This window comes from Tursiops truncatus, chromosome 7, assembly GCF_011762595.2.
Source record: "Tursiops truncatus isolate mTurTru1 chromosome 7, mTurTru1.mat.Y, whole genome shotgun sequence".
In the NCBI taxonomy this organism is placed as follows: Eukaryota; Metazoa; Chordata; class Mammalia; order Artiodactyla; family Delphinidae; genus Tursiops; species Tursiops truncatus.
This window is the reverse complement of record NC_047040.1, coordinates 28,603,746-28,629,622: the sequence shown is the minus strand read 5'-3', so window position 1 is coordinate 28,629,622 and position 25,877 is coordinate 28,603,746. Positions and strand designations below refer to the sequence as shown.

General features: G+C 40.8%; 1 long non-coding RNA gene across 1 annotated transcript in view; it reads left to right on the top strand.

Moving 5' to 3' along the window:
• Window positions 1-18,284: 18,284 nt before the first annotated feature.
• Window positions 18,285-25,877, top strand: part of LOC141279149 (uncharacterized) — a 30,352-nt gene continuing 22,759 nt past the window's right edge. The window contains exon 1 of the long non-coding RNA XR_012333002.1: window positions 18,285-18,475. This is a non-coding gene — a long non-coding RNA (uncharacterized lncRNA). The remainder of the gene's footprint in view (window positions 18,476-25,877) is intronic.

Below are 25,877 nucleotides of genomic sequence, written 5' to 3'. Positions count from 1 at the left end.
AGTATTTTATTCACTCCTACAACAACAGTTAAAAAAAAAAAAAAAACCTTCCTGTTCATTGATACTTAGATGTTTTGCTTCATTTGGATTTCCTCCAACAATCTTCTGTTCAGATTCAGCTCTTATAATTAATTACCCTCTTGCTGAACAACTGAAAACTGAAGTCTGACCAAAGTACATCTCATCCCACACAGATGTCCTCGTTACTCCACAAAAGGTTAATTAATCATAAGAGGTGCTTTAGAGCAGGAGGCGCTGGAAGAAATTCAGAGCTAGTATCTGGCAACATAGAAAAACCACCATCATGCCCATTGCTATTGAGCTCACACTGAGAGAATCGTTTCAATGGAACAAAAATTCAACTGCACAAAATAGCTGGTGGATATAATATCATGCCTCAAATAATGGAGCATGCCACTTCCCAGTCACTGATGATTTAGAATCCCAGACTGCCTGTGAGGGAAGGTCAGCCCTGTTTATCCTCCTTTAGCAGAGGTGCCTGAAACTCCCGGATCACAACAATGGCAGAAGCAGTCTTCATTGTTCTCCTCCTTTTGGCTGGGTGCCATTTCATCCTACGAAAGAACCCTCCTCACCAGCAGACTACACATAGCCTTCCAAATACACCTTCCACTTTCCCAGCTTGTGGTTTTAGTCACGCTAATCCTCCCAGTCCAGGAATAGACTTGCCTTCGTCCACTGTCTAGCCAAAGCCTATAATTCAGTCAAGAGCCAGTTCAAATACGTCCTCCTCATAAACCTGCCCCTAGAACATGCCAACCCACAGGAAGTACTTCCTCTTTTGACCTAGGAGCAGCTGTGGTACAGTAGAAGGAACACAGTCCTGAACAACAGAAAATATATGCAATATTGGCTCTGTTAAATGTGTAACTTTGAGCAAGTTGTTTAGCTCCTATGACACTCAGCTTTTTGTTCAATAAAATGGGAAGAATAAAAACTACTCTGTGGTCTTTATCATGGAGATTAAATAGAATAAGGTGTATGAAAATGTTCATCATTTTGTTGCTGCTCAGCACTTAGTTTTTTGCTTACTTGATAATTGACCACTCTTGTGTTTTCATTTTCTTTAAACTTTCTTTGCTTTTCTTCCCTTTAACAAGAGATGAGAAGGAAGGTCACATTAGTGGTCCTTAAGACAGTAACCCATCAAAGTAGTCACACTAATGAGAATAGGAAGATGGTTCCATTTTTCCAAATTCATAAATTATGTGTTCTAAAGATCTAAGGACTTCCCTGGCAGTCCAGTGGTTACAACTCCAAGCTTCCACTCCAGGGGGCATGATTCCTGGTCCGGGAACTAAGATCCCGCATGTCACGTGGCACAGCCAAAAGTAAAATTACATTAAATTAAATTTTTAAAAAAAGATCTGCGAGAAGACATTTCCAGACCCTGGGGAGGAAACTGCCAGGGTTGCAGAGAAGGAAAAGAGGTCAGGACTCTGAGACCAAGAATCTGAACCCCTCACGTCCAAGCACTGGGGGATCCATTTGTGGTACTGGGAGTGGCTGTGAATTGAACAGGGAGAGAGTCTGCTATAGGAGATAATCCTGATTGTGGCTCCCTCACCCAGGCAAGGTGTCTCCTACCAGCATACTCTCGTGGCCAGTGAGAGAGACTGCATATGGTTTTCCAGGGGCCCTGGGAGTCAGGAAAGAGGGCTCTATATTCTAGAGACGGAAGGGAAGTGATGCTCTGGTGACAGCTATAACTTGTCTCATCATGTCTCATAAACTGTCAGCAGGCTTTTCTCCCCAACTCGATTTTATGCTCCTAGAGGCCAAAAACGAGCTTTACGTTTTGTGTATTTTCCTCAGGCCCTGGCTCAGGGTGCACGCAGACGTTTCGGTTTGTTTCCTCGGCCCTCACTAGATAAGCCACTTTTCCCTTTTCCCTCTTCCATGCATTGTTTATTTAGCCATGATTTAAACCATAAGAAAGTGGATTCTAAATCATTGTTGAGGATTCTAGATGGTTGATGTTTTCTCCTTGCTGAATGATTCCCTCCATTTCTCTCGGAAGCTCCCATCGAAACAGAGAATTAATGAGCTTGAGGGAAGGAGAGAGTGAGAAGGGAACAAGAAAGAGGCTGGGATACGTGGCTATGTATTGGGAGCAAAATGCGCCACTTGTCTTTCAAGAGTCAGATTCTGGGAGAAAAAGATGGCAATTCTCATTCACGGTGGGCAGCAAGGCGGTAATGCTGCTTCTGCAAAGTCAGATCTTCCCAGCCTCCTTGTCCACCATGTTTCCTCAGCTCTCATTTGCAAGTCAGTCTTGAACTGACAGTATGAAGAAGATTTCTTTCCTGTCTAAGGTGTCAATCTGTAAAACATATTGATGGAAATAGATAACAATTTGCACTCAAAGTACCTGTGTTCAAGGGTTCACATCTCTTTTCAAGCGTGATTGTGCTTCAAAGATATTTAGTACTTATCAATTATCTTTAAAGATGCCCAAACTGAGTCAGCAAAGTCAAATATGAAGTTTAGCCAAATAGAATTGGAACCCAATTCCATCCTTTGTATATATGTAGTTATTATTATTACTATCATTCAACAGCATTTCTGATGCTAATACAATCCACTATACAGAATTCAGCCAGCACCTGAAATGCAGCCAGGGAGACAATGTTTAATAAAAAATAATTCTGAGACCACAGCACTTCCAGTTTTTGAAAGCCTTAAAATAAATCCCAAATTTATTCCTAATGGAAATAAATCATAGGATCCAAGGTACAAAATTATTTCCACAGCTGCTCCAATAAACATCAGAAAAGGCCTTGCCAACTCCTGACTATTCAGGCTACTGTTGTACAAAAGGGGAGCTTTTTAAAAGAATAACCTTTATCTAGCCTCATAAAAGGCTACTAAGTAAGCATTACCAGGTTCCAAAAAGAACATGTTCAATTTCAAGTCTTCTCAAAACCTTCTGGTTATATTTACTCACTTTTTCAATTAGCACGTGCTTGAAGACCTGAAAATTTTTCTCGCTGCTCTAATTTAGAGTCAATGACATAGATACAGATGAAGATGGAGACCTAAAGAAATATGGAGAGAGAGAGATCTTGTCTATTCCGCTAACCAGATTGTTAAGCTGCTCATGAATCCTAACTGCAGCTAGACCTTCCCGTATCTTCCACGTAGGTAACTACTACAGTTTGCCCATGGACAGGGCTTTATAAATGCATGTTGATTGGTGGCTCAATGTAAATATACAAGCTAATTCTGAATAGATGGAAAAGTAATGGTGAGCTCAAGAAATCATCCCACATCCTTACCCTTCCAGTTGTAAAAAACAGTGATTTAAACTATAGAGACTGTAAAAAGATCAGTGGTTTCCAGGGACTGGGGGACACGGGAGGAATTATGAATAGGTGGAACATAAAAGATTTTTAGGGCAGTGAAAATACTCTGTATGATACTATAATGATGGATATATGTCATTATCCATTTGTCCAAAACCATAGAACGTACACCACCAAGAGTGAACCCTAATGTAAACTCTGGACTTCGGGTGATAATGATTGTGTCAATGTAGGTTCATCAGTTATAACAAATGTACCACTCCGATGTAGGATGTTGATAACAGGGGAGGCCGTGAATGGCCAGGGCAGGGACTAGATGAGAAATCTCTGTACCATCCTCTCAATTTTGCTATGAACCTAAAGCTGCTCTAAAAAAGTTAAAATCTTAAAAAATAATATTCCTTCTTAATTCTGTGTAAAGACATGCATGCTGGCGCCATGCACAACTCCAGAAGGAAGGAGGACCTGCTGCACTCAGGATGTTCCCTGGAGCTACCAGCAGTAATGAGGCTTTCAAAAGCAGGGAGACAGGCAGGCAAGGGAGGCAGAGAGAAGACAACTGCTGTGACAAGTGGAGAAGCAACTCCATGGTCCACAGTTATGTAGGTTGTAGATTTCTTCCCCCCCAGTGATTTAAAGTGATATAATTGGAGCTATATTTGGCATCAGAGAAATCTGGATTCAAGTTCTAACTCTATTACCAGATGAGTGTACTTGAGCATATTATTAAATCTCTCTAATCCCCATCTTCATCATCTGTAACATTGGTGAAATAGGAGCTTTGTTGTGTGAATTAAACATGCTAATTCACTCAAAGTGCATTAACAAGAATTGAACATTCAAGCATTGTTAGTTTCTTTGCCTTTCTGACTTCCTTCTCTACCAAGGCGTGGTTTTTCCATAAAAGCAGGGCTGGAGAGATCACTAAATGACGCCACTTCTCTCTGTCACAGTATTTCTCAACTTTTAAAAATCCACATGCCCCTTGATCGTACAAAAATTCACTTTCCCACATCCATTGTTGAGATTTATAGCTTTGACCCCTAAAATGGGCTGGGAAATTAACAAGGCAAATAATACACGAATATTCCCCATATCTCTCTGTCCAAACCACACAGAGTGCTGTGGAAGAGCCCACATGTCTGCGTGCGGGTGAGTGTGGGCGTGTCTCAGGGTGAAGTTTTCATTCGCTACTCTCCGGTTGCACCGCCAGAAGAATTCAATTATTCCAGAAGTCAGACACAAGTCAAGTCAGCTGTTTGGCTTAAAGAAACAAGACGCAACTTAAAGCCCCAAATGGAAAACCGGGGAAAGAAGAAATTGTCTGGGTGATTATATAATCGCTGAAGTTCTTGCCAGCAACCCAAGACAGGCTCTCACCACCTGATTGTTTTTCAAGAAATACAAATGACACATCACCTTGTTCTGTGATTCATCAGTAGGCCAGCCTGCTCGGTGCTTGCATTAGACCATGTGGATCCAGCATTGGGAAGGGCAGGGAGGAACTGAGACAGACATCTTTTAGATTTCCTTCACTCCTTACTCTGTCTTCATCCTGGCAGGAATCCGCCAGCCTTGTTCAATCGCATTACCCAATTTGTACTATTTGTGAGACAAAGGGCGCCGTGGGGCTTGAGGTGCCTGTTGCAGTCATAGGGTTAAGCAATGTCAGGAGAACGTTTCCACGATTATCTGTTAGTCTGGGACAGAAAGAAGAGCAGCAGCAAGGTTTGTATAGCAAACCTCCAAAGAAGTCTCATTGGGAGCTGTGGGGAGACTTTGGGGAAAAAAAGTTTTGGAAAAAAAGATGTGTATTCAAAATAATTTTAATAAATGCCAAAAAATCAAGATCTCTACAGCCTATCTGTAACTAGATATCCCAGGTTATCTTTTTCATATTCTGCAATTTCATCTTCTTGATATAAGCTGCATTCTTCTAAATTGGTCTGATCCAATGCTAATCACATATACACACATACACAGCCATTTCCAAAAAGACTAAAAAAACCTTTTCTAGTCATTAAATCTGGGCTAGAGTAGTGATCAGACATCTCAGGGTAACCCTCTAGGATTTGTGGCTTTTTTCTTTCTGAAACCATTTTAACATACAGAGGTCATTCTCTGGCAAAGAAAGCAGAGCTCAGCAACTGCTTTATCAGAAGAACTCACAGGCATTAATTTCTAGCAAAGCTAACCTATCGCCGCGCTGGGCAACACAATACACCTAGATACCCACACAGGCATGTGCGTGGGCGCATGCACACATACACACCCGGAAATTCTGCTCTATCAGCCTCTAGTCCTTCCTGCCTGGATCTGGGAGGGACAGACTAAACATGTTCACCCACATTTACATTTTCTGTACTCAGAACAACCAGTTAGAAACACGGTCTCACTTTTTGTTCTGTTCTTTGAGCCGTCTTCCAAAGAGAAAATCCACTTGTACAGGGAAAGTGTGGAACAATGCCTAGAAATAGACACTGGGGTGAAATTAACATTTTGCCTTTGACCTGAATTAAAAGCAGCAACAAGCAAAATTGGAAAATAGAATCGCTCCATCTCTTAGCCATGTCTGGCTGTCTTCTCTCCGTGTTTAGTGCTAAGGATACAAGATGAGTCAGACAGACCCAGTCTCTGCTCTCATCGAATTTACAGAACAGTGGCAGAAACAGACAAGTCAAGAGGCAATTTCAGGACAGGGTGATAAGTGCAAAAAGAGCAGTCAGTTAAGAATGCCCTTGGAGTGCAGAGGGGAACATCTAACCCTGGAAGGTGATTAGAAGTTAGATCAAAGAGGGGAGCAGAGTGGAGACCACGGTCAGGAAGGAAAGCCCTTCTGGTTCCTTGTGGCTAGGGTGTCTGAAAAATTCTACAGGGATGTGGTGAGTCATAAGGCTTTAGGGCTAAGTGTGGATCAGATAATGAAAGGCCTTATAAACCAGAATAAAGATCTGGGGAGTCAGAGTACTTTAAGCAGGGGAGTGACATGATCAGATTTGCTGTTTTAGGAAGAGCACTTTGCAGTAGAGAGAATGAATTGGAGAGCAGTACAGTTAAAGGTGGGGAGAGCAGTTAGAAGGCAGCTGAAGTAGTCCAGACGAGAGCTGATGGCAGCCTGGCTGACGGACTTGACAGTGAAGATGGAGAGAAGTGGACAGATTCAAGGAGTCAAGTTCCTACCTTCCCTCAAACAGGTGAACGGGAATGATGCACTGCAAGGGGGAGGGGGACGTGACATTGTGCCTAATGTCCTTCAAACACAAATAATCGTTTCACATTTTCTCTTAGAAAATCACCATCTGTCATTCATCTTCTTTACTTAAATTCTTAGTAGTTGAAAGAAATATGAAATCTTTCATTTATTTTGAACCCAGAAAGGTCAGACAGTTCTCCTGGCCAATACAAACAGTTCATTTTGTAATCATCCAGCATGTATTTTCTACGGGACCTGCACAGCCACTATTTCACTCCTGGCACTTGTTCATCAGTCCACTTTCTCAAAGTGAATGAGTGAGCAAATGGCAATCAATGTTCCCAATAAAAGTTTTAGGAGATAATTACAGTGACGGGAAATGTAGTCATTACAACAGTCATGCTGAGTTTGTTGTGATGCTACTAATCACACCAAGTTTTCTGATTTCATGTAAATTGCAGGTAACTTTACTCCTGTAGGAATCTCTATTAATAGATAATATTGTTATGCTAATAGCTGCTTAAAGTATAATTTAAAAATTTTAAGTGATCTGAGCCAGATATTTTAAAACACTATAATAACCTAACAAATATGAACCAAAAAATAAACCTTATCACATTTAAGGAAATTACTTTTAAAGAGAGACACCTGCAGTTTACCCATTAAAAATAAGAGTTATACTCCACGGGACTGATTAAATGATGCACCTTTTTTCAATTACCCCACAAAACAGAAAGTCCAAATGTTCCACTATCTCAGCTCCTGTTTATTGCCAATGGATGACTGTTTATACATGCACACTACAATTATGGAGTATACAAAGCTGTGCCACCATTTATTCGTTCACTCAAGAAATATTTACTAGGCACTTACCCTATGCCCAACACTATTCTAGGCACTGAGAACCCAAGAAAAAGAACGGAACATGCTGACAGGCCAGAAGGGGTAACTTATATTCAAATAAATATGATATTTACATATGTGCCAAATAGGGACAAGTGCAAGACACTAGAATGCTATAGAGGAAGATGCCCTTAATCACGGAGGGCTTCCTAGAGGAGGTGATTTTTAAGTTGGCTCTTAGCAAAAAGCTAAAGAGCTTGGCAGACAAATCCAAACAGTGAGGCGATAATCCAGGAAAAAAAGAAAAGGCTGTTCAAAGGTACAGAGGTCCAAAAGGGAACAGAGTGATCTGGGAGCTGCAAGGATAGAGCACAAGGTCCATTAGAGAAGGATCAGGAAAAGACTTCCGAGGGCTTGGTATGCCAGAGTAAAGCCATTAGAGTAGAGAAGAAGCACAGATAGATTGTCTTTGACTTGCCCTGTAGAAAAAGAACATCTATGCAGCTAGGACACCATTTTTGTATTTAGTTTATTGCAGTTAATGGTATAGTAACCATGTTTCCAAATCATGGTATGGAACAGACTACTGGAAAACAAGACTGTCCTTAGAAATTCAAATATATCCCCCTTCTCTCCTACCTTCCCTTCCCTAACTCAGACTCTGCCTTCAGTCTTTGGCTTTAGCATCACTTCCTTAAGATGTCCTCCTTGATCACTCTGATTGGTCAATGACCCCACATCTGTGCTGAGCTGTGTTGAGAGTAGGCTGTGGCCTATACAGGATCATGTGCAGGTTGCTGAAAAGTGCCCTGCCGCTTCCTCCACTCTTTGTACAGTCACATTCACACACACACACACACACACACACACACACACACACACACACACACACACACACCACTCACACACACACATGAAGTGCTGAAAAGCCTCAACACTTGCTAAGGGCTTGGTCAGTGTTATCTGGGAGAGCCAGTTAATTACCTAGCTTAAGTTTAACAGGAAATAGTTTATCCAATTAACTCTAGCTTCATAGTCCTAACGTCAAATCAGGACACCAGGAAACTCCATTTGACTGGGAGTGTGGATGCGGGGTACTGGGAAGGCGGGGAGCAACAGGGTAGCAGGAGAGACACTGGGGGGAGGAGCCTTAGTGGAGGGACAGGAAGCAAAGGGAGCCTGAAGAATGAGGACACTGCAGGGGCTTCCCCTGTGGCGCAGCAGTTAAGAATCCACCTGCCAATGCAGGGGACACGGGTTGGAGCCCTGGTCCAGGAAGATCCCACATGCCGCGGAGCAACTAAGCCCGTGTGCCACAACTACTGAGCCCATGTGCCACAACTACTGAAGCCCGCGCACCTAGAACCCCTGCTCCGCAACAAGAGAAGCCACTGCAATGAGAAGCCTGCACACTGCAACAAAGAGTAGACCCCGCTCGCCGCAACTAGAGAAAGCCCACGCACAGCAATGGAGACCCAACACAGTCAAAAATAAATAAAATAAAATAAATTTATTTTTAAAAAAAGAATGGGAACATTGCAGAAGAAGGGGGTAAGAGCTACTGAGAACTATCTCATGGCATAGAGCATCAAATTCTTCATGTAGAAAATTCCAGAGATAGCCAGTTGCCTGACAAAAGCCACAAAGAACTTCCTGTCTGAATCAGGGCTTTTTGGCTTCATCAGGAAGTAGTACCCTGTTTTTCATATCATCACATTTCTGCCACATACATCGCCCTTTGACTCCTTTAAAGCAGTCCTACCTCCACTGAAGTTTGCAGTCTTCCCTTTGCAAATACCGAAAGCCCCACTCAATCAGGGCAGCACCACCATCCGTATTTAGGGATTTTAATCTTTCCACATAAATCACTCCCTCCAGCTCTTTAATCATGTGTGACAACTTGCAGGGACTGCATCTCGTTCTCTGATTTCCCTGCAAGGTCTTGCAAGCTAAGCAGGGTTAATCTGAGTCAGTAACTTAGATGCAAGACGCAAGAACCACACAGGAAATGCACAAAATGAGTCAACAGACAGCACATGTCTCTCTGACATCCGCCTCTTACCGTCTGGAAGAGGGGTTCCCTGGGTCTAGAAGCCTGCTGTTTTCTGAATCAGGGGGCCAGCCTTCGAGCATCACAGCACACTCTCCTCGCCTGTAGAAACTGGAAGTTGGACCAGGATCCCAAAATCCCTTTTCACTTTGCTATGCTCTACGCTTACGCTCCCATCTTCCTTCAAGAGGCGGATTGTTCTAACCAGAGTAATATCAGAACCAATGAGGTTTGTATGGCAGGAGGACTTTGAACAAAACTAGGAAGAATTCCGGACTTTATCAAGATTCCCAGGCCGTAGCTGCAGGAATGAGGCTAGCTGCCAGCCCTTTATTATTCTGAACCAAACATTATTATAGCCCCATACTTCCTTACCTCTTAAACAGAGCCTCTTGGTGATAACATATGCTTCCTTTGCCTCTGAATGTGATGTTGAGATCCCTGTGTATTCGCTTGATCTACTGATACAGGACAACAGAGAGGTCTCCAAGTGCCAGTTCTTGTAATAATATGTAACATTTACCTGAGTGCTTAATCATAACAGGCACTCTTCTAAGCACTTTGCTCATAATAACTCTCAACAACCCTACAGGGAGATGAGAAATTGAGCCACAGAGAGGCTAAGGAACTTGCCAAAGGTCACACAGAGAAAAAGAGGCAACTCTGGGACTGAACACAGCTAGTATGATCCCAGAGCCCGTGGGGATGATTCTCCTTCCTGTTCTACCTAGATCCTTTGGTACTACCGAGTTTTCTTCCTCTAAAGGAAAATTGGGAGTATAAGAGCTTACAAGCAAATTATTTCAAAATATATTAAAAAATAAGGTCCATGGAAGATGATACCCTCAAAGTAGAAGCACGAGCCACTGGCTTTTCCTGAAAATGTGGGAAGGAACATAGGGCAGTGAGGATGATTCAGTGGGGAGTGGAGACGGATTATTTACTAGTGGATCTCACAGCCCACTTCAAGGTGAGGAGAAGACAGTTGGTTAAAACCAAAGAACTCTGGGTAGGAAGTGATATCGTTGACTAGAAAGTAGTTGAAGTGATGATCAGGGATGTTAGGGGAGGGGGAGGAAGTGAAGAAAGTTGGCACTGAAACAAAGTGGGGAGATCAAGGTCATGGGTGTCCCTCGACATGAATTATCTCACTTAATCCTCACAACCATTTTAGGCTTCTCCGTCGTCTCCATTTTTAAAATGAAGATGTTTAGTCAAAGGAAAATGAAGTGAATTGCCCAAGGTCACACAGAGGTAAGTGGCAGTGCCTAAGAAACAGGCACTTGTCAGGCAGCCTGACCCAGAGGCTGAGCTCCCAGTCACTAGGCGCTGCCTTCATGCCACCCTGGGAGGAGCAGTGGAGAGGAGAGAGATTCCAGACGCAAGAAACACCAGGAAAAACTGGGGAAGCAGGGCTTGGAGGCAGCACAAGGGCAGGGGTTGGTGGGCACACAAGTAGGTGAATCTTAAAAAGGAAGACTGGAGTTTGTCTTCCTCTGAGATAAGAGGGAAAGAATAGAAACAGCGTGAGCGCACAAGAGCGTTCTAGCAAGGCAGGGGAGGCTAGCTCGTGTCCCATAGGTCTCATTTTCTCTGTGAATTAGAGCAAAGGTGTCTGCCAAGGTCTCTGATCGTAGAGGGCCTGGGTTGGAGCTACAGTTTAAGACCTTGGCATGTCTGAAGCAGCTGCTGAGCTGGGCTTCCCCGCAAGTGAATGTAAAAGACTCAGCAGCTCTGGGGCCCTTTCTGAGCTTATGTTGACTTTATAGTGGAACCATTTGCCCTGATTTTGTGATTTTCTCCAGCAATGGCTGGAAGTACAGGAATAGGATTAAAGAAAATGACTGAGGTCCTCCTTAGTATTGGGGACTACTTGCAAACCCACGGATGCCCCAGGGTGTTGAAATTATGCAGTTTCTTCCAAAGAAGAAAAGTTTGAGGGCCGATAAGCCATATGGGGAAAGGCCAAGGCACACTGTACCTAAAGTATAGCCTGTGGTTCACAGCAGAGACGCTGGTATCAAGTGTGGGTTCAGCTCCCATCGGTACCTCTTTGCTAGCTGGTGACCTTGGATAAGTTACTGACCCTCTCTATGTCTCCATTTTTTTACTTGTCAAAGGGAGTATTAGTTGAGCAGACTTCATAAAGCTGTTGTGAGGATTAAATAACACATATAAAGCCCTTAGCACAGTGTCTAAGACATAATAAGTGGTCAATAAATGTTAACTTTTATTAAGGCTCAAACAAGGACTTCACTGATACTGTCAGTTACTAATGTCCTCACTGATCAGCATTCACTACTAGAAGCATGGCATCTCATGCATATACACATGTGCCCTAAGTCATGTGAGAGACTAGAATCTCCCAGTCATCGGTGGTGGCTTTAAAATGTCCAGCTGTGCTGACTAGATCTTGTTTTCAGATAGAAGCAAAGTGGTGGGGTAATGGACTCTGAGTTCGCTCCTAGGGAAGGTAGCCAACTGTTTCCTATTTAATGCCAATAAGACCTTGACCTTTCCTGCTATGTCAGCCTTCCTCTCACAAAGCAAATTCAGACCACAAGTCTAGCCAGAAAGTCGATATTAAATTAAACCTAGAATTTTAAAACATAGCCCAGGTCTTTCTCCACAATTACAATCCTTTTTAAGCATTAGATTTTCTGTATGGGTCCCAAAGAGTTGCAGAATAGAACTAGTATTGTTCATCTTTCTTCCAAATCTCTGTAGTCTATTCAGCATCATTTCTTTTTATATTCTCTTAGGTGTAAGTAATACTTGTTGCCTGGGATAGTGTTCTTTTTCTGCATAAACAAAAAGATTTTCTTGAAAATGTGATTAGAATACAAATGCCTTATGCATTTAAATGTGTTAAATAGCTACATTCTAAACTTCCTAAGAACTTCCTTTTCATGAATGAGAATTTTTTTTTTTTTCTCTTTTTTTGGAAAAGAGAACTAATAAAATACAGAAGCCGGGCTTCCCTGGTGATGCAGTGGTTGGGAGTCCGCCTGCCGATGCAGGGGATGCGGGTTCGTGCCCCGGTCCAGGAGGATACCACATGCCGCGGAGACTCTGGGCCCGTGAGCCATGGCCGCTGCGCCTGCGCGTCCGGAGCCTGTGCTCCGCGACAGGAGAGGCTACAAGAGTGAGAGGCCCGCGTACCACAAAAAAAAGGAAGAAAAAAAAAACAAAACAGAAGCCTAATGACTAAGAATATCAATGACATTCCTTTCTCTAAATTCTTATGTTGATTTGTGGTGTCTTCCAGGCCATGCCTCTAATTATTGCAGATGTTACTGCCTTCTTCCTCATTTGGGCAGATTAGGAATACTTTGCTTCTCCCACAGTACCTAGCAAGCTCTTAAAAGTAGACAAGTGACCCAATAAAAACATTTTGATTGACTGAAAATACTTTTTGTTTAATTAATTCATGGAGATCAGGGACCCAGGCAAGTAACTGAATACTAAAGCAGGCTAGGTATGGGACAATATGGAGTAGTGTGGACTGAGGTTATATAAAAAATGCATGTCCCATCTAAGGGGACAGCTGGAACTCAGCTCCACCTCACTCTTGCCATGTAGCAATGCAGGCCCTGTGTTGCTAGATGTTCCCATTTTTAGGCAGAAGATAGATATTTAATGTGAAATCTCCCAAATTTTACATGAGGGCAACCAATTTAAAAAATAAAAATGTTAATACAATGCAGGCCCAATATAACACATCTGTGGAACAGGTTCAGCCCAGGCCCAACAATTTGCAATATCTTAGTTAAAGGAAATTCCTGAGAAATTATGATAATTCAGACTCTCCTTATCTATCCTTTACACCAGACCCACCTGCAAGCAGCTTTGTGACCCCGGCCTGCAGTCCTATCCTCTGTCTCTGCCCATTGCCAGTCACAGTTGGACTGGCTCTCGTAGCAAGACTCATCCTGAGTCAGTACAGAGTGACACAAGCCACATTCACACAGCCCACTGAGCCTTTTGACGGTGTTGTACAAAACCGAAATGATGGTAATTGGTAGAGAAGATGTCCAGGTTAAATGTCGTGACAAACCTTTTTAAAGACCTGGATGATTTCATGACTTTAACACAGCATCAGCAAAGCCACCTGAAGGAATGACATGGCTAATCAAGAGTCATGCATCAGATGTCAGCGGCTTGTCTGCACTGGTGAGGCAGGAAGGGTTGAAAGGAATATCCCATTCCCCCCAACAACATCAGCCCCAAATTAGTTGTGATATATAGCAAAGATTTCTACTTTCCTGTGAAGCTCAAAAACAAGTTCTTGCTAACGGAAGAATATTTTACCCAATAAAAGGTTGTATTCTTGACAGAATTTATGAATTTTCCTTTGGCATAAAACCCTGATTTCATTCACCACTTGGAGCCTTGGTAAGGCTCAGTACTTTTCTAAAATAAAGCACTACTGAAATTCCTGAAGATGGATCCTACATCACATCAACCTTTCTCTTCCCAGCACCTGGCACAATACCAGTCACAGAATCGAGACTCGACTAATGTTTATTTAATGAATTAATTAATGATGGAATGATTGAACTCAATCCATGCCTTAAATGGTCTTGCTTTATAGTAATGCTGGGGGAAGGGGATTAGAAAAGAAAGAGGACAAAGATCAGCATCTTTAAATGCAGCATGCAGTGCTTTGTTTTTAAAATACTTTAGAGAATTGTGTGGGAATTTATCTAATCCACTCTGTCAGGAAGAAATCTGAAGACACACTCCCCGCCTCCCTGGTAAATCTTAGAATGTGCTGATTTGAGGTGGTTCCAGAAGTGAAGCTGAAACAATTAATTGCGGTATTAAATAAACACTTTGTGTTCCCTTGAAAATCTTGAACAAGAGCCTCCGTGTCAGGGAGGGAAAGACGCTGAGGCATCAGAATCATGAGAGAGACATTAAATTTCTTTCTGCCTGCAGACCTGTGGATTCCAGTGTCTGCTCCCCTACCCTGCAAAGTTCACAGTTCTTTACCATGACACTGAGCTTGACAGAGAAACTGCAGGTACTTAAGTGTGTGTCTGCATTGCAACAGATGTCAGCATCATGTTTAGAAGGAAATTGAATTACAGATGGAAGGAGCCTGGGAGTTGAGAGCATCTGTTATAGGAATCTGGATTTGAAAGAATACATTTGAAAAATAAGTCTCTTCAACTTCCGAATGAACTAAAATCTTTCATGATTCCCACTGCCATTTTCCCTCCTCTCTCTCTCTGATTTTTAGAAAGAGTGAGAAAAGACTGAAATTTTTCCACACTGTCAAGGCGGAGAATATTATTAGAAAACATTTCAGAGAATACTGGGTGCTTTTTTTAATCAGTAGTGGAATGCCGCTTAGAAATGTTAGAATATCCTAAAGATTTTCTTCAAATAATCCTAATATCCTTGCCCTAATGAAAAGCATCATGTTGTCTGGGAATTTTTAGAAGTGATCTATCATGCTTGCTCAGCATAAAACACCTAGAACCTGCATGTGACCTTTTTTGTTGCCATTGTGCATTTTGTTTTAGTTAACATGAGAAGCGGCCATTCAATCCAAGTAGTTACTATCATTTTATTCAACAAAGTCTCTCTGTGACCAAAGAATTCTCAGAGGATAGTTTATGGCTCTAAGTAAAACCATTCCTGATAAATATACTCCTTAAAATGCATACAGGACACAGCTCACTCCTTCCTAGTTGTGTTCCGACAATGGCTTACCTCACACCTGACAAAACCTGTTACAGTTTTGTGGGCTGCAGGCTGTGGCAGAAATGACAGAGCACATGCTCATTTTCATCCAGGTCTAAACGGCAGCTTCCAGGCTCTCACACCCCTCAGTTATTCCCAGTCTCATTGCCACTTGTGAAAGACGCGTGATTTACAGATTCTAATCAGCGGGACAGTGATAATCTGTGACCTCTTCATATCACCCTGGAGACCAGCTCAGACTTCGACCATAATGATAACTATGCCCAAGTGCCCTTAAGCCCTGGTAGGACTTCCGTCTGGCCTGCCCAGTTCCCACCACCACCATGAGCTTCAGTTACCCCCTCAATGTCCTCTAAAAACTCATTGAGATCCACGGTCCTTCCATGTTGCCCTCAGTATCGTTCCCACACCATCTGGTGCTGATTCAAGCTTTTCACCAATCAAAAGTGGGTGAAGAGAGATGAGAGGAAAGTGGAAGGTTTTACCCCAAAACAGAAAGCAATTAAGCAAGGATAGATCTGTACCAAAAAGACAGGATAGTTGCAGCACCAGAGGTGACTGCTTAAATATGGCTGTGCAAAGAGCTTTGTAAATGACCTAATGGAGATCATTGGAACTTAGAGCTGGGATCAATTATGCATAAAAAGGAATGGTATACCTCCTTTTACTGGACTTTTGAAGAGCCTTCACCATTACTCCCTGCCTCCGAGCAGTGACTCTGTGCTCACTGAGGAGGAGAGTCTCCTGTGTGAATGAGGGTTCCTGTGGGTGTGTTGTATGCCGCTTTCCCACCACCTTCACTCTAATCATGATGAATGTGATAGTTGGGCACATCTGGCTAAAGACAGGAGTGTGAGGCAGCCACATCTGGAGTCTGGCATTATTTCATCTCTAATTTAATAGCTGACTTCCCAGTTCTGAAGCTGACAAAGGACTTGAGCATAGAAAAATGAAAGGATGATCACTAAACTTTGTTGGCTTCCAAGCACTTGCTCTTGCCTTGGGGAAATTTATATCCTATTCCACTGAAGGCACTGCTCAAGTGACAGTCATAACTCAATAACAGTGAGCGCTCACAAGATTTTCCAAAGGTTGACATTCTTACTGACATTTCTTTAACCTGTGGTTTGGGTCAAACCTATACTGCAGAAATTCCCCTTTATGCCAAGGGCGTGAGGTCATCAGTTCACTAAAGAAAAAATACCCATTCCCACTTTCAAACTTCACAATCCCTTTTTATTTTCTTTGTCTTCATTAATCTTATTGATCCTCTCACTTCCTTGCACTGTTCTGAAATCATTATTTATTTTATTTAGTTAGTTAGATTTTATTTTTGTTTTTAGGACAGCTTCAAAAGGTCTGTGCTAAATCTTTCTCAGAGCTGCTGCCAGTTAAAATAACTTTCTCTTCACCTTCTCTTTTTTGAATAACGTCATCTCATAGGCATATCTTGATCTTCACATATAAATCCCTCATTTTAGGCCTTTATTCTAAAGTTGACAGTTTAACTTCATAATCTTTGCACAGAGTTTGACAGACCAAAGAAATTCACTATAAAACTCAGGGCTTCTGTTTGTTTATCTTTGAAATAGAATTCTTTACATGGATCTAATGTGACTTTATTAAAATACCAAACTGAAAATATAAAGTAAAATACTATGTAATTGCTACTTGTACTATAATCTTCAATAAATGAATTTAGCTCACACTTCTATAGATAATACCAAGGGTAGTTATTCAACACAGAAGTGACTGAATAATAGAAGACATTAGAGGCTTTTGAAAATTCTATTCCACTTGGAAACATCTAATGAGCTCACACTATGTGCACAGTGTGAGGCAGGGTGCCAAAGGGGTTAAAAAGGAACTTTAAGACAATCGTTGCCCTCTTAGTTTTTCATCATCTAGGGGAAAAAGTAGACCCATAGACACAATATCATTCAGTAGAACCAAGGTCAGAGAGAACTGGAAGAAGGTTAAGTGTGAGCCAAGCCCTGAATAATCAGATTCTAAAGCAGAATATGTGTCTGCCTGTGTTTGCTCTAAATCCTGCCCCAAGAACTGGTAGCTTCCTCTCCAGGTCTGCACCCAGGACGGGTGACCTTGTGGCTGGGGAGCATCCATTCCAATTTACTGTATTATTGCCAGCTGAAGAAAGGCAGGTGACAGTACTCCTGCTGGTGACCTCCACGAAATACAAATGGAGTAGGTGAGCCTGGAAAGGGTTTATGAGTCCTGGTGTCAAAGGTGAAAAGTCAGAGCGCAATGAAGCCATTGGCCAAACTCTGGGAGTGGGCGAGCGGGAGGGGCAGTGCGCGGACTGCGCTTTCCTCTCAGCACACCCTTCCCGGTCCTACAGCCCAGGCAGCAGGGGTCAGGAACGGCGGGAAAGTGAACGCTTTGCTGGTGACCAAGAAACTCGCCGAGAGGCCTCCGATCCCCTTCCATCACTCTTCAGACACGCCAACCCCTCCCGCAGCATTTCCAACAATCCACTTCCGACTACCTTTTTATGACTTTACAACACAGTTTTTCCTCGAATTTTATGGCATTTCATTAAAGCCACCAGAAGGTGATACTGCCCCTTTTCTAAGAGTGAAATAAATTCAAGTTTTATCGCTTCTGGAAATGCCGTAGCAGCTGTCAGGACATTTGATAGATTTTCTCAATTACAGGACTTGTGGAGCATTTTATACTTACATCTGCACGAAGCCCAATATAGTAGATGTTCGTCTTGCCTCCTTCTTTATCTCATGCATCTTTTTGCTCTTAATGACCAATTGGTTATTTTTCTACTTTTATTTCTCCTTACCTCTTTTTTTCTGCATTTTGTTTCTCTTTTTGCTGTTTGGTTTAGAGAATGATGCATTTCTCGTACAAACTTACATTATTTGTGAAAGAAAAGGAGAGGGGGGAAACCTAACTAGGGTCTATAAAGAAAAAAGAAGTCAGTTAAAATTTAAAAGTGAATCAATTTTCCACGGGGGAATTTACTGTTGATATAAGGTGCACTTTGCAAATGCAGTATTTATTAATGTGACATGACATATGTTGAGTTTTTTCCTAATGGGATAGAGGCTTTAGACTGTGTGACTTTTTACACTAATAAGGCTGTTCATTGGTGTTTTTCTTCATTATCAACATAGAGAATGTCAGCTTTCAATGACAACTTCGTGGATTATTCAAAACTGCAGAACCTTGGTCCCAATGGATGCTAAATAAATTAAAAAGGCTAATGTGTAACAAAGACCATGGCAGTAGAAGGTACCGACAGACTGTGGGTATGGCACATAAAACTTATTTCATTGACTTTGAATGTGTCATCTTGCAGCAGAGCAGAGACTTCAGAAAGTAAGTGGGTGATCAAAATGTCTTTTTTCATAGAAATGCTTTCACTTAAATAATATTTTAAGACATTGGAGTACTTTTGCAAACATTACAAAGTATAACCTCCTCAGCAATCCTGGAGGGTAGGTAAGCTAAGTGTTATTATCCGCATATAAAAGACGCGGAAACTGAGGCTCACAAAGCACCAGGGCTTTGCCCAAGGTCAAGAGCAGAATCTTAGCTCCAATCCAGCTCTTATAAATTCCAATGTTTTTCCTCTATTGTTGATCCCCAACAGTACCTGACACTCCCAACAAGAAACAGTTAATTCCTCAGTTTCTGTATAGAACACCCTAGTAATTCCTCACAAGCATATGTGACTTTAAAGTTTTTAAAATGTGCTCATACCAGCCTCTCTGAATTTCTCCTCAGTAACTCTTTTTTTTTTTTTTTTTTTTTTTGCGGTACTCGGGCCTCTCACCGTTGTGGCCTCTCCCGTTGCGGAGCACAGGCTCCGGACGCGCAGGCTCAGCGGCCATGGCTCACGGGCCCAGCCGCTCCGCGGCATGCGGGATCTTCCCGGACCGGGGCACGAACCCGTGTCCCCTGCATCGGCAGGCTGACTCTCAACCACTGCGCCACCAGGGAAGCCCCTCAGTCACTCTTTATAGCATTAGCTTGTTTAATATTTTATTGCCTAAATCACAGTCTAAAACTGTATTTCTTATTTATTTGCTCACCCATTTGTATGTTTTGGTTATCAAATGCTCTGTAACAAACCACCCCCAAAACGTAGTGGTTTAAAAAAACAATTCATTGTTTCTCACAAGTCTTGTGATTGACTGGGCACTGTTGGGTAGTTTTTCTGCCTGCCATGGTGTAGCTGAGGTCGCTTACGTGGTTTCGTTGAGCTGGGAGCTTGGCTGGGACTGAAACATCCAAGATGGACTCTCACCCTCCAGGCACTTCCTGCATGTGGCCTTTCAATATTCAGTCACTGAGTCCAAGCTTCTTATAGCATAGCATCTGGCTTCAAGAAAGGAACATTCAAAGAGCTAAAGCCCCAATCTGCAAGCACTTTTCAAAGCTTCTGCTTGCATCCTGCTAACCTCTTACTGGCTAAAGTAGTTCACCTGGCCAAATCCAAATCAATGTGAGAAAGAACTACCCAAGGATATGAGTGTCATGTGGTGTGAATCATAGGGAGCCAACAATGTAACAGTGTACTCCAGTGCTTAGAGAGGAAACTACTAGAATGTCAACTCTATGAGCGCAGAAACATTGTCATGCATACTTCTACAACCCTAGCATTAGAACAGTTCCTGGCAAACAACAGAAGCTCAAAAAATATAAATATTTATTAAATAAACATTTTTAAATAAATTAATAAATGAAGGAGACACATCCTACGAACTGACAGATTTTATTAACTTCATCTCCTTTTATTAAAGCCTAACTCCTTATGTCCCCCTCTAGTTATTACCCATCTTAAAGAGTAACTACTATCCTGACTTCTAACACTACGAACGAGTTTTGCCTGTTTCTGAAATGTTATATAAATGGAATCATACAGTATAGATACTCTTTTTGGGTCTGGCTTCTTTTGTCACCATTATGTTTGTGAGGTTAATCTGTAAAGCTGTAGTTATTCGTTTTCATTATTGTATAGTATTCCATAGTGTGAATATATCATCATGTATTTATCCATCCCACCGTTCATGGACATTTGAGTTGTTTCCAAGTTGGAGCTATTAGAACAGTTTTATTCAGTTTATTTATTTTATTTTATTTATATTTTATTTATTAGAACAGTTTTATTATTATTTATTCTCAAAATCATATTCATGATTTTGAGTAAAAGTGTGCATTTCTCTTGGGTATATCATGTCTAAGTGGAAGGGCTGAATCATAGGATAAGCATCTACTGAGCTTTGGAAGATATTTTGTAACAATTTAGCCAAGCGGTTGTAATGTACATTTCACCAGCAACATATGGGTGTTTAGCGGTTCCACATTCTCACCAACACTTAAAATTATCCATCTTTTTCATTTTAATTTTCTGGGGCTGGGTAGAGGTATCACATTGTGCTTTTAATTTGCTTATCCCTGACAACTGATAAAGACAGTTTATTAGTTTGCTACGGCTGTTGTAACAAATTACCATACATATGGTGGCTTAAGCCAAAATAAATTTATTCACTTATAATTCTGGAGGCCAGAAGTCTGAGATCAAGGTGTCAGCAGTGCTGTACTCCCTCTGAAGGCTCTAGGGAAAAATCCATTCCTTGATTCTTCCAGATCCTGGTGGCTTCTGGTGGCACTCCTTGTACTAAGGCTACATCGCTCCAGCCTCTGCCTCTGTCTGTGTGCCTTTTCTGTGTATGTCTGTGTCAAAACTCCTGCTGTCTCTCTCATAGGGACACATGTAATTGCATATAGGGCTTACCCAGATATCTTTTGCCATAAAAGGTGATATTCACAGCTTCTGGGGATTAAGAAGTGAATATATCTCTGGGGGGCAATTTTTCAGCTTACAGGTAGGCACCCTTTAATTTGTATGTTCTCTTTTGTGAAGTTCCCGCTAAAGTCTTTTCTGCTGGCAGAAAAGACTTATTGATTTATTAGTTCTTCTTTAGTATCCTGAATACAAATTCTTTGTCAGATGTTTTGCAAATGCTTCTCTCATTCTGTGGCTTGCCTTTCCACTCTTCTAATAGTTTCTAATTCTAAATGTGGTGGAATCCAAGTTCTCTTTCTTCCTAATAGATTAATAAATAGGTTCAGAGAAGCCCTATAACTTTTTCCAGGATGTGTATCTAATAAGAGGGAAGCGCTTCTGCTCAAAAGTGTGTCCACATTACCAAAGTTTGTAAATGGATCAATAGGGGTTTTCATAGCTATAAAATAGCAAGGTACTTCTAAATGCTTCCTTGGACATTCAGAATTTTCACTTTTTTTTTTTAACATCATTATTGGAGTATAATTGCTTTACATTGTTGTGTTAGTTGCTGCTGTATAATAAAGTGAATCAGCTATAGATATACATATATCCCCATATTCCCTCCCTCTTGTGTCTCCTTCCCTCCCACCCTCCCTATCCCACCCCTCTAGGTGATCACAAAGTACGGAGCTGATCTCGCTGTGCTATGCAGCTGCTTCCCACTAGCTATCTATTTTACATTTGGTAGTGTATATATGTCCATGCCACTCTCTCACTTCATCTCAGCTTACCCTTCCCCCTCCCCATGTCCTCAAGTCCATTCTCTACATCTGCGTCTTTAAACCTCTCCTACCCTTAGGTTTTTCAGAACTATTTTTTTTCTTTTTTTAGATTCCATGTATATGTGTTAGCATACGGTATTTGTTTTTCTCTTTCTGACTTATTTCACTCTGTATGACAGTCTCTAGGGCCATCCACCTCACTACAAATAACTCAATTTCATTTATTTTTATGGCTGAGTAATATTCCATTGTATATATGTGCCACATCTTCTTTACCCATTCAACTGTTGATGGACACTTAGGTTGCTTCCATGTCCTGGCTATTGTAAATAGTGCTGCAATGAACATTGTGGTACATGACTCTTTTTGAATTATGGTTTTCTCAGGGTATATGCCCAGTAGTGGGATTGCTGGGCCATAATGTGATTCTGTTTTTAGTTTTAGTTTTTTAAGGAACCTCCATACTATTCTCCATAGTAGCTGTATCAATTTACATTCCCACCAACAGTGCAGGAGGATTCCCTTTTCTCCACACCCTCTCCAATATTTATTGTTTGTAGACTTTTTGATGATGGCCATTCTGACTGGTGTGAGGTGATACCTCATTGTAGTTTTGATCTGCATTTCTCTAATGATTAGTGATGTTGAGCATCCTTTCACGTGTTTGTTGGCAATCTGTATTTCTTCTTTAGAGAAATGTCTATTTCGGTCTTCTGCCCATTTTTGGATTGGGTGGTTTGTTTTATTGAAATTGAGCTGCATGAGCTGCTTGTATATTTTGGAGATTAATCCTTTGTCAGTTGCTTCATTTGCAAATATTTTCTCCCATTCTGAGGGTTGTCTTTTTATCTTGGTTATGGTTTCCTATGCTGTGCAAGAGCTTTTAAATTTCATTAGGTGCCATTTGTTTATTTTTGTTTTTATTTCCCTTTCTCTAGGAAGTGGGTCAAAATGATCTTGCTGTCTTGTATGTCATAGAGTGTTCTGCCTATGTTTTCCTCTAAAAGTTTTTAATGTCTGGCCTTACATTTAGGTCTTTATTCCACTTTGAGTTTTTTTGTGTGTGTGGTGTTAGGGACTGTTCTAATTTCATTCTTCCATATGTAGCTGTCCAGTTTTCCCAGCACCACGTATTGAAGAGGCTGTCTTTTCTCCATTGTATATTCTTGCCTCCTTTATCAAAGATAAGGCAACCATATCCTGTTTCATTGATCTCTATTTCTGTTTTTGTCCCAGTACCATACTGTCTTGATTACTGTAGTTTTGTAGTATAGTCTGAAGTCAGGGAGACTGATTCCTCCAGCTCTGTTTTTCTATCTCAAGATGGCTTTGGCTATTTGGGGGCTTTTGTGTTTCCCCACAAATTGTGAAATTTTTTGTTCTAGGTCTGTGAAAAATGCCATTGGCAGTTTGATAGGGATTGCATTGAATCTGTACATTGCTTTGATTAGTATAGTCATTTTCACAATGTTGATTCTTCCAATCCAAGAACATGGTATATCTCTCCATCTGTTTGTACTATCTTTAATATCTTTGATCAGTGTCTTACAGTTTTCTACATACAGGTCTTTTGTCTCCTTAGGTAGGTTTATTCCTAGGTATTTTATTCTTTTTGTTACAACGGTAAATGGGAGTGTTTCCTTAATTTCTCTTTCAGATTTTTCATCATTAGTGTATAGGAATGCAAGAGATTTCTGTGCATTAATTTTGTATCCTGCTACTTTACCAAATTCATTGATTAGCTCTAGTAGTTTTCTGGTAGCATCTTTAGGATTCTCTATGTATAGTATCATGTCATCGGCAAACAGTGACAGTTTTACTTCTTCTTTTCCAATTTGGATTCCTTTTATTTCTTTTCCGTCTCTGATGGCTGTGGCTAAAACTTCCAAAACTATGTTGAATAAGAGTGGTGAGAGTGAACAACCTTGTCTTGTTCCTGATCTTAGTGGATATGCTTTCAGTTTTTCACCATTGAGAATGATGTTGGTTGTGGGTTTGTCATATATGGCCTTTATTATGTTGAGCTAAGTTCCCTCTATGCCTACTTTCTGGTGGTTTTTTATCATAAATGGGTGTTGAATTTTGTAGATTTTTCTGCATCTATTGAGATGATCATATGGTTTTTATCCTTCAATTTGTTAACACGGTTTATCACATAGATTGGTTTGCATATATTGAAGAACCCCTGCATTCCTGGGATAAACCCCTCTTGATCAGGGTGTATGATCCTTTTAACGTGCTGTTGGATTCTGTTTGCTAGTATTTTGTTGAGGATTTTTGCATCGATGTTCATCAGTGATACTGGTCTGAAGTTTTCTTTCTTGTGAAATCTTTGTCTGGTTTTAGTATCAGGGTGATGGTGGCCTCATAGAATGAGTTTGGGAGTGTTCCTCCCTCTGCTATATTTTGGAAGAGTTTGAGAAGGATAGGTGTTAGCTCTTCTCTAAAGGTTTGATAGAATTCTCCTGTGAAGCCACCTGGTCCTGGGCTTTTGTTTGTTGGAAGATTTTTAATCACAGTTTCAATTTCAGGGCTTGTGCTTAGAAAAGCACAAAAGGTTGTGCTTTTCTAAGAATTTGTCCATTTCTTTCAGGTTGTCCATTTTATTAGCATATAGTTGCTTGTAGTAATCTCTCATGATCCTTTGTACTTCTGCAGTGTCAGTTGTTACTTCTCCTTTTTTATTTCTAATTCTGTTGATTTGAGTCTTCTCCCTTTTTTTCTTGATGACTCTGGCTAATGGTATATCAATTTTGTTTATTTTCTCAAAGAACCAGCTTTTAGTTTTATTGATCTTTGTTATCATTTCCTTCATTTCTTTTTCATTGATTTCTGATCTGATCTTTATGATTTATTTCCTTCTGCTAACTTTGGGGGTTTTTTGTTCTTCTTTCTCTAATTGCTTTAGGTGTAAGGTTAGGTTGTTTATTTGAGATGTGTCTTCTTTCTTGAGTTAGGATTGTATTGCTATAAACTTCCCCCTTAGAACTGCGTTTGCTGCATCCGATAGGTTTTGGGTTGTTGTGTTTTCATTGTCATTTGTTCTAGGTATCTTTTATTTCCTCTTTGATTTTTTCAGTGATCTCTTGGTTATTTAGTAGTGTATTGTTTAGCCTCCATGTGTTTGTATTTTTTACAGTTTTTTTCCTGTAATTGATATCTTCTCTTCTAGTGTTGTAGTTGGAGAAGATGCTTGATATGACTGCAATTTTCTTAAATTTTCCAAGGCTTGCTTTGTGACCCAAGATGTGATCTATCCTGGAGAATGTTCCATGAGCACTTGAGAAGAAGTGTATTCTGTTGTTTTTGGATGGAATGCCCTATAAATATCAATTAAGTCCATCTTATTTAATGTGTCATTTAAAGCTTGTGTTTCCTTTTTTATTTTCATTTTGGATGATCTGTCCATTGGTGAAAGAGGGTGTTAAAGTCCCCTTCAATTATTGTGTTATTGTCAATTTCCCCTATTATGGCTGTTAGCATTTGCCTTATGTATTAAGGTGCTCCTATGTTAGGTGCATAAATACTTACAATTGTTATATCTTCTTCTTGGATTGATCACTTGATCATTATGTAGCGTCCTTCTTTGTCTCTTGTAATACTCTTTATTTTAAAATCCATTTTGTCTGATATGAGAATTGTTACTCCAGTTTTCTTTTGATTTCCATTTGCATGGAATATCTTTCTCCAACCCCTCACTTTCAGTCTGTATGTGTCCCTGGGTCTGAAGTGGGTCTCTTGTAGACAGCATATATATGGGTCTTGTTTTTGCATCCATTCAGCCAGTCTATGTCTTTTGGTTGGGGCATATTATCCATTTACATTTAAGGTAATTATCAATATGTATGTTCCTATTCCCATTTTCTTAATTGTTTTGGGTTTGTTATTGTAAGTCTTTTCCTTCTCTTGTGTTTCTTGCCTAGAGAAATTCCTTTACCATTTGCTGTAAAGCTCTTTTGGTGGTGCTGAATTCTCTTACCTTTTGCTTGTCTGTAAAGATTTTAATTTCTCCGTTGAGTCTGAAGGGTAATCTCGGTTGCAGGTTTTTCCCTTTCATCACTTTAAATATGTTCTGCCACACCCTTCTGGCTTGCAGAGTTTCTGCTGAAGGATCAGCTGTTAACCTTATGGGGATTCCCTTCTATGTTATTTGTTGCTTTTCCCTTGCTGCTTTTTTTTTTGTTGTTTTTGTTTTTGTTTTTGT